Source organism: Equus przewalskii, chromosome 12 (genome assembly GCF_037783145.1).
Source record: "Equus przewalskii isolate Varuska chromosome 12, EquPr2, whole genome shotgun sequence".
NCBI classification, from domain to species: Eukaryota; Metazoa; Chordata; class Mammalia; order Perissodactyla; family Equidae; genus Equus; species Equus przewalskii.
Window position 1 is genome coordinate 13,323,700 of NC_091842.1, and position 13,886 is coordinate 13,337,585.

At 45.3% G+C, this 13,886-nt stretch overlaps 1 long non-coding RNA gene across 1 annotated transcript; it reads right to left on the reverse strand.

Annotated features, from left to right (window-relative positions):
- Positions 1 to 735: 735 nt before the first annotated feature.
- Positions 736 to 10,109, reverse strand: LOC139074725 (uncharacterized). Its single transcript, XR_011524416.1, has 3 exons — positions 9,957 to 10,109; positions 1,297 to 1,405; positions 736 to 837 (listed from the first exon to the last, which is right to left on the reverse strand). It is a non-coding gene; the product is annotated as an uncharacterized lncRNA (long non-coding RNA).
- Between the last annotated feature and the right edge of the window lie 3,777 nt (positions 10,110 to 13,886).

Sequence of the window (13,886 nt, forward strand, 5' to 3'; positions counted from 1 at the left end):
CATCTTGCTCACCATTTTGTTCCCATCCCTGGGGCAGTGCCTAGCACATGGTAGGTACCCATAGTCAATACTTAAATCCATAAATGAATGCAAACAGAAAGTGCTGTGAGAGTAGCAAAAAGGGAATTGGTAAGTCTCCCAGGGTTGAACAGAAGGGAGAGAAGGCACCATGGAGGAGGTGGCAGGGGAATTTACCAGGTAGACTGGGGATGGGTGGCAGGAAAGGTTCCATGGCAGAGGGGAGGGGCAGGGGGAGGCTTTAACTGCTGAGAGCGTGAGGGGCGGCTGGAGTTTGGTGTGCTTCCAGGGCAGCGGTGTGGGAGAGGCTGGAGGACAGGTGGAGAGTGAGTGATGCAGGATTTTGTAGAGTTGGGGGAGGAGGTGATGAAGGCCACTTGGGGAGCTGTGGGCAGGAGGGACAGATGGGGAGACCTGTAAGGAGAATTGACCAGATTTGGGGCTTGATTCGATGGATGGAGTGAGCTAGAGGGAGTCCAGCATGACTCCGCAGGCCCAAGAGTGGCTGCTGATGTTCTCAGCCCAGATTGGGGAGTCCCAGAGGAGGAGCAGGCTTGGGTTGGGTGACGGGGGGAAGCGAGGAGGAGGTAGAGAGTGTATCTGCTTTTAGGGTTGCAGTAGAGTGTAGCGCTTCTGGCACAGGCTTCAAAGTCACATGAATGTGAGTTCAAGTTCCTGCTTCCCTGAATATTAACTGGATAACTTTGGACAACTTACCAACCTTCTCTGTGATCCGGTTTCTTTTTAGCTGGTCTTGGATATTGTCTTAGCACGGTGACTGGCATGACAAATGTTCTGTAAATGGTGCTTTTCATTTGGCTGTTAGAAAAGTAGGTCTGAAACTCAGTAGAGTTTTTGGGACTGGAGAAACCACTGCAGAGGTGACAGTGAAAGCCTTGGGAACAGATGCAGCCACCCAGGGGAGTAAATAGTGAGAAGAGGGCAGAAGACAGACCTTGGAGAAGGATTCCAGCACTGAAGGGTAAGGAGCACAGGCTCAACTAATGACAAAGATTGGAAGCTATTGGAGAGGCAGAAGAGAGAGATGGGGAAGAGAAAGGCTTATGGAGGAGGGAGTGGTTCCTCGGGGATGCAGTGGGATGGAGGAGCTCTTGGGTTTGCTCCTTAGGACGTCAGGCACTCTCCTTTAGCAAGAGCACTTTCTGTGCAGTGGGACAGAAGCCAGGCTGCAGTGGATTGAGAAAGAATCCAATGTAGAGGCCATGTTGGGCAGCCTGCCTGGACCTAGGCCCTTCGGGGAGCAGTAGGGAATGCTACCGTGCTTTGGGTCCATCCACTAGGACACTGATCTTCCAGAGACTTCTTCTCATCAACCTCCACTCTGTTTGTCTGATAGGTTGCATGTGGTCAGGACCATAGTCTGTTCCTAAGGAATAAAGAAGAAGTCTGTTCTTCTGGGTGGGGCACAGATGGACAAACAGATAGTGCCCCTCACATCCCCTTGTGAGGGGCCATATGGAGCTGTGAGCTGTAGGGCTCTCAGGGGCTGCAACCCTTATCACTTCCTGGGGACACCATTCTCTTTGTCCAGTCCCAGTCCCCTCAGTCCCAGCTCCCATGGACAGGAACTGACAAAGGGTTGGATGGAGGATTAGAGCCGCCCCTCAACAAAGGGCCTTTCTCTCTGCAGAGAGAGTGCTGAGCCTTTTAAAGAAGAAACAAGGGCCACTAAAAGGGAGCTCGTCTTGAGCTGATTTCAGCAGAATGTGGGTAAGGGAGAGAGGAATGAGGGAGAAGCTTTCTCATCCTTGTATATTTAATCTTTTTGTGTCCAATATTTGTCTGAAAGGAGGGCCTTTAAGTTAAGATTTAAACATGGTATAATCCTCGATAATCCTACCACCGCATCAGATCATCTTTGCTCACTGTCTCGTGTTTCCTTCCAGTCCTTGTTCCTCTGTGTACATCTTTTATACTGTCGTCGTAGCATAGGTGTGGCTTTATATGCCTGTTTTATCATTTGCATAAAACATTTTTCCATGTTGGTACAATCAGTTTTCACAGTTACAGTTTTTAATATTTGTATGATATAGCATCAGATTAATTTACCATAAGGCAATTAATCCATTAACCCTTTTTATCAAGTCATTACTTAGTCATTACCCTGTTGTCAGCAGGTATACTATTTTGGGGATTGAGTGCAGCAGACATTGGAGATACCGGGGCCTTTTTCATGTGTACATATATAGCTTTTACTTTCATTTGGATTATTGCTCTAGGATAAACCCCGTGAGTGGGTCAGAAGATTAGGACATTTTTATTGTTGTCAGAAAGTATTGTTAAATTGTTTTCTAGACACTTTAGCAGTTTATACTGCCAGCGGCAATGGAGAGAAGAGCCGCTTTCTTCCTATCCTCACTAGCAGTGAGTATTGTCCATCTAAGTGTGCTCATTTCATTACTGTACCAGGTTTTTTTTTTTCTTCTTTCTTTTTTTTTTTTTCTGCTTTATCTCCCCAAACCCTGCCGTACACAGTTGTATATCTTAGTTGCAGGTCCTTCTAGTTGTGGGATGTGGGACGCCGCCTCACCGTGGCCTGAGGAGTGGTGCCGTGTCCGCGCCCAGGATCCGAACCCTGGGCCGCCACAGCGGAGCACACAAACTTAACCACTCGGCTACGGAGCCTGCCCCTGTACCAGGTCTTTAAATGGGCTTTTCTTTGATAGCTACAAAACTGAAGCTTCTCTTTATTTTTACAGTCTTGGGGTGGGTAATTTTTTAACATCAGGTTTTTGTAAAACTACTAAAACAGTTGATTCTGAAGCAGAGACAGGAATAAGGTGAAAAGTACAAGTCCCACTGGCTGGAGGTAACCGTGCTTATCAGTTTCCTGGTACCATTCCAGAAACTTGCCGTCACCTGCTGCACCTTCTCCCCCCTCCCCGGTCTTGCTTGCCAGGCTCTGAGTCAGCCCTGCTGCCCTGCCCTCAGTTCCTGGAGAGAGCCCTCCTCCTGACTGCCATAGGGCCTTTGACCGTGCCATCCCCTTAGCCTGGAATGCTCTTCTTTGCTCCCCTTTTCCTCCTGGGCCTCAGGTCAGGGGTTATCTCTTCAGTGAAGGCTTCCCTGACCATTCTTTCTAACTTGGTGTTTCTTTCTTTCTTCTGGTTTCTATCACAGCATCCTGTTCCTTTCTTTCATGATCCTTCAACAAGTCGAGTCACTTTTTTAAAATCTTTTTGATTATATCACCATTATGGTGTCTGCAGAAGCTGATGTGTAGGCAGTACTCCCCAAATTGATCTACACATTCAATGCAATTCTTGTCCAAATCCCAACTGCCTTATTTGCAGAAATGGACAGACTCGTGCTCAAATTCATATACAATTGCGAGGGACCACCAATAGCCAAAAACATTTTGAAAAAGGACAACGTTGAAGGACTCACTTTCTGCTTCCAAAATGTCCTAGAAGGTTACGGTGATCAGACTATGGTATGGGCATGAGGACACACACAGATCGATAGAATAGAATTGTGAGTCCAGTAGTAAACACACACACTGTGATCCATTATTTATACTGAGGTACAATTGACCTCCAACATCCTATTAGTTTCAGGTGTGCAACATAATGATTTTGTATTTGCATATAGTTCTGAAATGCTCACCACGATGAGTCTGGTTAATGTTGTCACCATATGTAGTTACAGAATTGTTTTTTCCCACGATGAGAACTTTGAAGATTTCCTCTCTCGGCGACTTTCTAATACGCGATACAAGTATTGTAGCTGTAATCGCCAAGCTGTACATTACATCCTCGTGACTGACTTATTTTATAACTGGACGTTTGTACGTTTTGGCTCCCTTCACCCATTTCACCCTTCACCTCTGGCAACCAGCAGTCTGTTCTCTGAATCTATGAGGTGTTTTTTTTCCTTTATTCCTCATATAAGCGAGATCATGCAGTATTTGTCTTCTGTGTCTGACTTATTTTGCTTAGCGTAATGCCCTCAAGGTCCATCCATGTTGTTGCAAATGGCAAGATTTCATTCTTTTTTATGACTGAATGGTATTCCCTTATATCTATCTAGAGACGACATTTTCTTTATATGATCCGTTACTTTTTGAGAAGAGTGGTAACACCATTCAGTGGGGAACGAATTGTCTTTTCGTCAAATGGTGGGGGACAACTGGATATCCACATGCAAAACAGTAAATTTGAACCTCTACCTCACAGAATCTTTGAAAGTTAATTCTAAAGGGATCAAAGTTGTAAATGTAAGAGCTAAAACTATAAAACTCTTAGAAGAAAATGTAGGTGTAAATCTTTGTGACTTCAGATTCGATTAGACTTAAATAGGACACCCAAAGCACAAGCAAAAAAAAAAGGAAAACTGGATAAATTGGACTTCATGAAAATTAAAAACTTTTGTGCCTCAAAAGACACGATGAAGAGTGAAATGGCACCTCCCAGAATGGAGAAAAGTATTTGTAAACCATATATCTGATGAGGGTCTATTATCCAGAATATTTAAAGAGCTCTTAAAACTCCATAACAAGACAACAGCCCAATTTAAAAATGTGCAAAAGGTTGTGAAGGCATTTTTCCAAAGAAGATACACAAATGGGCAATAAGCGCATGGAAAGAGACACACATAACTAGTCATTAGGGAAATGCCAATCAATACCACGAGATATCATTTTTCATTCATTAGGATGCTTGCTTTGAAGCAATCCCCAGAAAATAACAAGTGTTGATGAGAATGTGGAGAAATTGGAACCCTCATACATTGCTGGGGGGAATTTAAAAAGGTGCAGCTGCTGTGGAGAACAGTTTGGCCATTCCTCAGAAAGTTAAACACAGAATTGCCATATGTCCCAGCTATTCCACTCCGAGGTATGTAGCCAAGAGAAATGGAAACATTTATCCGCACAAAATCTTGTTCACGAATGTTCATAGCAGCATTCTTCATAGTAACCCAAAAGTAGAAAACCCACAAATGTCCATCAAGTGACAAAATGCATCCAGTTTGTTTGAAGGGGGTCAAAGGTAAAAAAGTAGAGAGACAAAATTACCATGTGGAAGAAGAGGGAAGTACAATTCCAGTCGTCGCTGTCCATTGCCCATTCTGTCACGCCTGCTGTCCTTTCCACACAGAGGCCCGGATGGCTGCGTCACAGCAGGTGTCATGCACACAGCATGTTTTCCCAATTCTGCGCTACACGGACTGTGTGCTCTTCTGTAGAAACATTTCCGAGGCCCATGAACTCACGTGAGTCCCCCAGCAAACCTCCGGTCCCTGGGTTAGCACACACCGCTCACTGACTCAGCTGCACAGTTGAATCCCTTGGATGCTGCAGCAAAGGATTGGAGACGAATTGTGCTGGGCCTTGTCAGAACAAGACAAAACCAAGCAAAAGCCAAAATGCAGTGTATCCCTGCAGTGGGATATTGCTCAGCCGTCAAAAGGAGTGAAGTTCCGATAGACGCCACGATGTGGATGCACCTTGAAAACATTGTGCTGAGTGAAAGAAGCCAGACACAAAAGAACACACACCGTGTGATTCCATTTGTATGAAATGCCCAGAATAGGCAAATCTCTAGAGATGCAAGAGGTGAGTGGTAGACAGGGCTGGGGGTGAGGTGGAAAATGGGGAACGACTGCTGAGCGGGTGTGGAGTTTCTTTCTGGGTGATGGAAATGTTCTGAAATTAGTTAGAAGTCAGTGGTTGTACATTGTGAAGATACTAAAAACCGCTGAAGTGTACACCTTAAAAAAGTTGAAATGGTGAAGTTATGTTATGTGAATTTCCTCTTAAAAGATGATGTGCAACATAAATGAAAATTATAAAACATGATAATAAGATCAACTCTTGTGAAGCCACTACCCAACTGGAGAGCTAGAAGTTGAAGACCTACGCAATGTAAGAACATTCCCGATCCTGCAGAGTCTGCCCTGCGCTCCTCTCCTGTTCCATCCGCTTGCCTTCCCCCAGGGGGATCCACTGTCTTACATTTTATTTCTGTTATTCCTTTCTTTGAATGGGAAAACATTTGTACACACACACACACACACACACACTCCTAAATAATATCTTGCCTACTTTTGCTTATTTTAGGGGACAGACTCTATGTAGTCTTCTGTGACTCAGTTTAAACCCAACATTATATTTAAGATTCAGCCATGTTGTTCTGTGTTGGTGTCTGCAGGGCGTTTGTTGGTTTGTTTTTTCCCTACAGCCAGGGAGGCCAATTACAGCCTGTAAGTTGTTTGTTCTTTCTCTCCCATTTTTTATTGTGGTAAAATACACACAACTTCAACTTTACCGTGTTAACCATTTTTAAATGGACAGTTTAGTGGTGTTAAGTACATCGATATTGTTGTGTAACCATCACCACCATCCATCTCTAGAACTCTTTCATCTTGCAAAGCTGAAACTCTATACCCAGTGACACAACTCCCTCCCCCCAGCCCCCAGCACCCACCATTCTACTTCCGCCTCTATGAATTTAGCTAGTCTCCGTGCCTCATATAGGTAGAATCATACAGTATTTGTCTTTTTGTGATTGGCTTATTTCAGTTAGCATACTTTCCTCAAGGTTCATCCATGTTGTATCATGTGTCAGAATTTCTTTCCTTTTTAAGGCTGAGTAATACTCCATTGTATGTGCATACCACATTCTGCTTAGCCATTCATCTGTTGACAGACACTTGGGTTGCTTCCACCTTTTAGCTATTGCAATAATGCTGTGAACATGGGTGTACAGATGTCTCTTTGAGACCTTGCTTTCAGTTCTTTTGGGTTTATACCCAGAAGTGGAATTGCTAGGACATATAGTAATTTTACTTTTAAAATTTTTGAGGAATTGCTGTACTGTTTTCTACAGCGACTGCACCATTTTACATTCTCATCAGCAATGTGTGAAGTTCGGATTTCTCACATCCTCGATAACAGTTGTTATTTTCTGTTCTTTTTTTAATAGGAGCCTTGTTAATAGAAATGATGTGGTTATCATATTCCTTGTGGTTTTGATTTGCGTTTTTTTAATGACTTGATGTTGAACATCTTTTCATGTGCTTATTGGCCATTTGTATCCCTTTTTTGGAGAAAAGTCTATTCAAGTCATTCTCTGGTTTTTAATCAAGTTGTTTGTTATTCTTGTTCTAGAGTTTCAGGAGTTCTTTATATATTCTGTATATTAATCCCTTATCAGAGAAATGATTTGCAAATGTTTTCTCCCTGTGAGTTGCCTTTTTACTCTGTTGATAGTATCTTTGGATACACAAAAGTTTTTAATTTTCATGAGTCCATTTGTCTATTTTTCCTTTTGTTGTCTGTGCCTTTGGGGCACAAGAAATCACTGTGAAATCCAGTGTCCTCAAGCTTTTGCCCTGTTTTCTTCTAAGAGCTTTTCAGTTTTAGCTCCTAGGTTTAGGTCTTTGATCCATTTTGAGTTAATTCTTGTACATGCTGTTAGCTAAGGGGCCAACTTTATTCTTTTGCATGTGGATATCCATTCTTCGCAGCACCATTTTTTGAAAAGATGACATATTGTCTCCCAATTTGAATGGTCTTGGGACTCTGGTGAAAACCCATTTGACCATATATGGGAAGGCTTATTTCTGGACTGTCTATTCCAATGGTTTATCTGTCTCTCTTTATGCCAGTACCACACTGTTTTGTTTACTGTAACTTTGTAGTAAGTTTTGAAATCAAGAAGTGTGAGTCTTCCAAGTTTGTTCTTTTTCAAGATCATTGGCTGTTTAGGGTCCTTTGAGATTCCATCTGAATCTTAGGATGAATATTCTGTTTCTACAAAAAACACTTGGGATTTGGATAGGGATTACATTGAATCCGTAGATCACTTGGATGGTATTATCTTAGCAACATTAAATCTTCCAGTCCATGAACATTAGATGTCTTTCCGTCTATTTATGTCTTTTTCAGTTTCTTTCAGCAGTGTTTTGTAGTTTTCATTGTACAAGTCTTTCACCTCTTTGTTTAGTTAATTCCAAAGCACTTTATTCTCTTCGAGGCTCCTGTGAATAGAATTGTTTTCTTGATTTCCTTTTTGGATTGTTGTTGTCAGTATACAGAAATGCAGTTGAGTTTTTTGTGTTGATTCTTTATCCTGCTTCTTTGCTGACTTTTTTCGTTCATTTTTGTAGCTGCATGATATTTTACCATGGAATATACTTCAGTTCATTTTCCTGTTGATAGGTATTTGGATGGTTTACAACTTTTTGTTATATAACAAGAGTGCTTCTATGACCGTCCATCTGTCTCCTTGTGCCCATGTTCAGGAGTTCTAAGAGCTCTAGGGAAGGAAGAGTGGAAGTGGGTTACAGGGTTTGCATACGTCTTCAAATGATTACTTTCCACAATGGCTGTTAACAAGGGGCCCCCACAGTAGCAGGGTGTTGTCCCTCAGCGTCGCCAGGGCTTGGTATTGTCCACTTGCAAGTTTGTGCCTGTCTGGTGGGTGTGAAATACTATCTCACTGAGGTTGGAATTTGCAGTTTCCTAACTAGTACTTGAGAGTGACCATTATTTTGTATGTTTCCTGGCCAGTCTTGTTTTCTGAAATCTACCTGATGTCCCTGCCCATTTTTGTTGACTTATTTGCCTTTTTCTTACTGATTTTTAGGCATTGTTTGTATACCCGGTATCTGTATCTTTATCAGTTCCAGGGTTGCCTGTATCTTCTCCCAGATTGGGTCTTGTCGTTTTGTCCATCCATTTGAAGTTTTAATTTTAACTATATTTTCTCCTTTCTAATCGCTTCCTTTTCCAATTTGCCTGGCCATTTTTGACAGTCTCTTGTTCCGGCTTCTGTTTCTTTGAACCTTGCACAGAGAAGTCTTTTTTATTTTGTGCATCATCTTTCCAGTGTCTGAGGCCTGCGGGGTGGAAATCGGTTGTTGTGGGTCCTGTTGACTCTCGCTCATAGTGGGTCTTTCCTTATGTGTTTAGGAGGTTGTGACTGTTAGCTCATATTTTGTTGAATTTAATTAGTGGGAACTGTAAGGGCCTAAATTGGAGGTGCTCTCCCCCCGAGAGGATGTGGATTTGCTTTTGCCTGTCTCTGAGGGAGCTGGGGTCGGACACTGCTCAGGCCCCTTTGGGGAGGCCTGGTGTCAGCAGGAGTCTGTGGTCCATGTTGTGCCTCGCTATCCTCCCAGGGCTCACACTCCATCGCAGCACTGACAGCAACATTTGTCCTTTGGGAAGCCCTCTGTGTTCCTGTCTTTCGCAGTTGCAGCCACTTGGCCTGTCTCAGTTTGCTGTGGCCTGGGGCTTAGGTGGCCTGGGCTCTCAGAGATTTCCTCTACTTCCTAGCAAGCCCAACGGGTGCCTTAGAAATTGCTTGTGTTCATATATGCAAGGTCTAATATGTTCATTGTCTAGTGATATTTCACCTGGCCAAGTTTGTTAACTTGAATCAGACCTGGAAAATTCCAAGGGTTTTAAAATAATGCCAATTACAATTATATCTCTCTCCCTCTCTGAGAGAACACGGAGAAGGAAGTTGTAGATCATGCGGAGGACCAGGTTAGGATTTCTGAGTTGGTATTTGTAAAGCCTTCAAAACTGTGTTTGGCACCTAGCAAGTCTAAGTAAGTGTGTGCTAAGAGAATGAATAATTGAAAGTAAGTATTTCCCATTACGTTAGCTCTGGGTCACTGCAGTATTAGCAGTGCACCCACCATGCTGGGTAGAGACCTTGCCTAAGTGAATATTGTCCAGGGCGCCACCTGTGATGCCTGTTGCTGAGGCCAGCCCTGTCTGCTGACGGAGGCCTCTTTGGTTTTGCTTGGGGAAACTGAGTAGCTGCAGCTGGCCTCTGTCGCTGACTCCACACAGGCGTGAGGTCAATTACAGCACGGGACTGGGAGATTTGGAAATACAGTGTGAAGGACACATATAAGAGATTCTTCACGGAAGGGTGATGTATAAAGTGCTGTTCAGGCCTCACCTGTTAGAAGAAGGGCTCTTCCAGGTACGGAGTTCTTGGTGATCTCCTTGGAGCCTGGAAACAAAGCTCAGATTCAGAAGCTCTCATTCACAATACTTGGCTAAGGTAGTCCTGGGGGAGAGCAGTGTTGTGGGTGTGGCTTTACCTTCTCTTGCTCTAAAAGGGATGTGAAGCTGTTTATATAACTTCCTGTGATGTCACAGTGTGCTTTTTGTTGCCTCAGAACATGTATGCCCCCAAAGCAGGCAGGTTGTAAGTGTGCAGCTTAGTGAAGAGCCTGTGTGACCCCGCTCCCATCGGGCAGGAGAGCACTGGCAGCCCTGCAGCCCCTGCCTGGGCCTCTCCTCGTCACAGCCCCTCCTTCTCACCAAAGCTGCACCATTGGCACAGCACAGTGGGACTGTACACGTTGTATTAAGGACAATTTCAAATATAGACAAAAAGAGCTCATTACACAGTTACTCTCTCTGTACCCATCACCCATGTTCAACAGTTACCAACTAATGGCCCATTATTAAAAATAGAGTGATAATTCACTGTTTTTGAGGGTATAATTTTCTGGTTTTTAGTATAGTCACAGGGTTGTGCAGCCATCACCACCATGTAATTCCAGAACATTTTCTTTATCCCCCCCAGATAAACACCCCATACCCCTAATGGCCAGTTGTGTTGCGTCTATAATTCCATCTACTTCTCTGCCCTGAATTATTTTGAAGCAAATCCTAAATATCGTATTCCCTCCATAAAAGTTTCAGTGTGTATCTCTGAAAGATGAGTACTTTAAAAAAAAAACTACCTTCCTTAATATCATCAAACTGCCATCATCCAAAAGGGTTTTAGATATATGTTAACAGATATCAAGATCTGCTTACAGGGAAACTAAAGGTCAGCTAAGAAGATGAAAGACTGCGTTCTCTCTGGTCTAGTGCAGTGGCTAGAAGTAGATACAGATTTGGCTCTGAACTTCCTAGTAGCCAAAGCAAAGAAGAAAACATGGTCATTTAAATGGTGCATTGTTTCTATAAGATAAACAGTAAATAAAGTGTTGAGGAGAAGTACTGCTCTTCCTGATACCAAGGCTGTGAACCTGTCTCCCATGGCCTTCCTGTGGGGGCAGATCAGTGTCATGTCATTGTTATCTATAGGTACGTAACAAATGACCCCAAGACTTAGTGGCTTAAAACAACACTCATTTCTCATCTCCGTTTCTGTGGGTCAGGAATCTAGGAGGGGCTTAGCTGGGTCTTTGGCTCTGAGTCTCTTGAAGGCTGTGGTCATCTTCAGATTGCATTGGGAAAGGCTCTGTTTCCAGGACTATACCAGTGGTTGACAGCAACTACAGGTCCTCGCGGACTGGTGCACTGGGGCTCCAGTTCCTCACTGGCAGTTGTGCAGCTAATGTTTGTTGGCCAAGCCTTCCTTGCCTCCTAGCGGTTTAGGCTTCTCCATGTGGCAGCTCCCAACATGGCAGCTGGTTCCATCGCAGCAAGCCAGTGAGAGGGCAAGAGAGAGAGCTGCGAGACAGAAGCTGGTGTTCTCTCGTTGAACTTGGCAGTGCCCTCCATCACTTTTGCTGGCCTTCTGCAGGTCACTAGGCCCAGCCCCGACACAAGGGTGGGGATTACACATGGCTGTGAGTAGCAGGAGAACGCGGATCATTGAATGCCATCTTAAAATGGCCCACCGCGACCATGATCTTTCCTGTGGCCTGAGCCTCACCCTGTCCATGACAACAGGGGTGCGTTTCCAGAGGCTCTTTGGCAAAGCACAGGTGGGTAAAGCAGCTCTCTGGGAGCCAAGCAGCAGAGGCCAGGCCCTGGCTTTGACAGCCTCATTCATCTAGGCATATGTTTTCTGGATCACTAAGCCCCTTCATTCCTTTTGTGTCAACTTAGGGACTTATTGTCTAGCCGTCTTCATTTGAAAGTGACTCTGTAAAGACTCATGGCTGTCACTAAAGCACTTAAAATCTGTCTGTCCAGAGTTCTTCCTCAGCAGAGTGGCAAGATCAAATCCTGCCTGAAAGCTAAGCTGGCCACGCTTGCTCCCATCTCTCACTCTCAGCAGAAGCACTTGCCTCCTGTATCGTTGAGGAAACAGATGCCATCAGCTGAGAAAGCCCTCAGTGTCCCAGTTGGATTCCCACCCACATGCCAGTACCTGTGCCCACCTGGGCCCCATCCCTTTGTAGCAGCAGGGGAGGTGTGTCTCTCCTCTTGGAGCTGGTGCTTCTCTCTGTGCCCTGCATCCCTCTCCCTCCTCCTCCAAAGCCTCACTCCATGTGCTGGGCCTTCTTTCCCACAGCCTCAACCTACCTCTCTCCTGACCCCTCCCCATCAGTCTTTACACTTGACTCAGGTGTCTTCCATCTTAAGAGGCCCTGTGTGGACCCCCTCGATCTCCTCCCGTTCCCCCACCCATTGGCTTCACCTGCCTTGCCTTCTAGGCCAAACTTCTCCCAGCTGCATTGACTTACTGTCTCCATTTCTTTGCCTCCTTCTCATTGCTCTCTCCAGTCCACTCAGCTTCCACCCTTATCACTTTGCTGAGTGCCCCTTGCTAGTGACCTCCACGTTGCTGAAAACGATAGTAAAGAACCTGGAGAACATTGTCCAGTCTTGACTTTTCTTGACCTCTCGACAGCATTTGACATTGGCCGTGACATGCTGACCATTTTTTGTGAAGACCAGTCTTCCTTTTGCCCTGGGACTAGACTCTCCGAGCGCCATCCTCCTTTCTCGTTCCTTCTCGGTCTCATTTCCCTGGCTAGGCCTTCCCGTGTCGGAGGTCCTCTGTGCAGTGACTGTGCTCTCCTTTCCTCTGCTCCCTCCGTCCGAAGGGCTCCTCCTCGCCATGGCTGCATCGCTGTCGTGAGTTCAGGCCTCTCCAGCTGGCAGTTCAGGCCCAGGCTGCTCTTCAGAGGTGCAGACATCTCTCAGTACCACTTGTCATTTGCCCTTGGCCGTCTCTTGGCATCGTGAGTTGAGTGTGTCCAAGACTGAACTGCTCGTCCCCCGGCTGCTCCTTTTTCACTGTTTCCCATGTCCACTCATGGTCCCCTCTAGAGGTCATGTCCCTCCCCTACTTAGAGCCTGTGCTGCCTCCCCGTTAACTTAGAATAAAGACTAGAGCCTTCTGTGGTCTACAGCATCCTGGTGATCTGCCCTCGCTGCTGTCCAGCAGTGTCTTGCAAATACTCCCCCTCGTCCCTGGCGGGATGGGACGGGTCGGGTCCCTTGGGTTCACAGGCAGCAGACCTCAGCCTGAGGGAGGGCTGGTGGCTGTGGGCAGAGCTAAGTTAGACTGAGCTCAGGAATAGCGGGTGAGGGTGATGCTCCTGACGGAGAGGTGATAGCCGCGCTTGATATGTAGACAGACAGACAGCACAGAGCTCAGTAATTCTGTAGTGAAGCTCTGGAATGGAGAAGGAACTGCCGTCTCCCCCTCCCTTAGCCTGGGCCCCCGACGCCTGGCCTGCCTCCTCCCGAGAGCCTGCGCCAAGAAACAGGCAGGTGGAGAAGAGCCTTAGGGTTTGGATGCTGAGCTCCACGCCTCCGGGACTTGACATCTGGCACTATTGATGAGTATTCAGCTTTTTATAACCAAAAAGTCATTTCGGAGAATATGAAGCATCTGGCCAGAAGTTGTTTGGTCCTTGGCTTGCCCTTCTGGTCAGTGTGAAACTTAGAGCTGTTAGCAGGGCAAACTGTCCTTCTAAGGCTCTCCTGTGTTCACAGGGGGTTTCTGGGTTATTTATGGCCTGGGCCCGTCCCTCAAGATGTGGGAAGTTTGTATTCTGATGTTGGTTGGCTGACTAGATGTACTCCATGAGGAAAGAGGAGAAAGAAATGGGTTATTTTAAATATCTTTAGCATGTTGTTGCCAAGCAAGGAGAAAACAACAGTCCCTGTGGGTCTACTGCATCTTGAT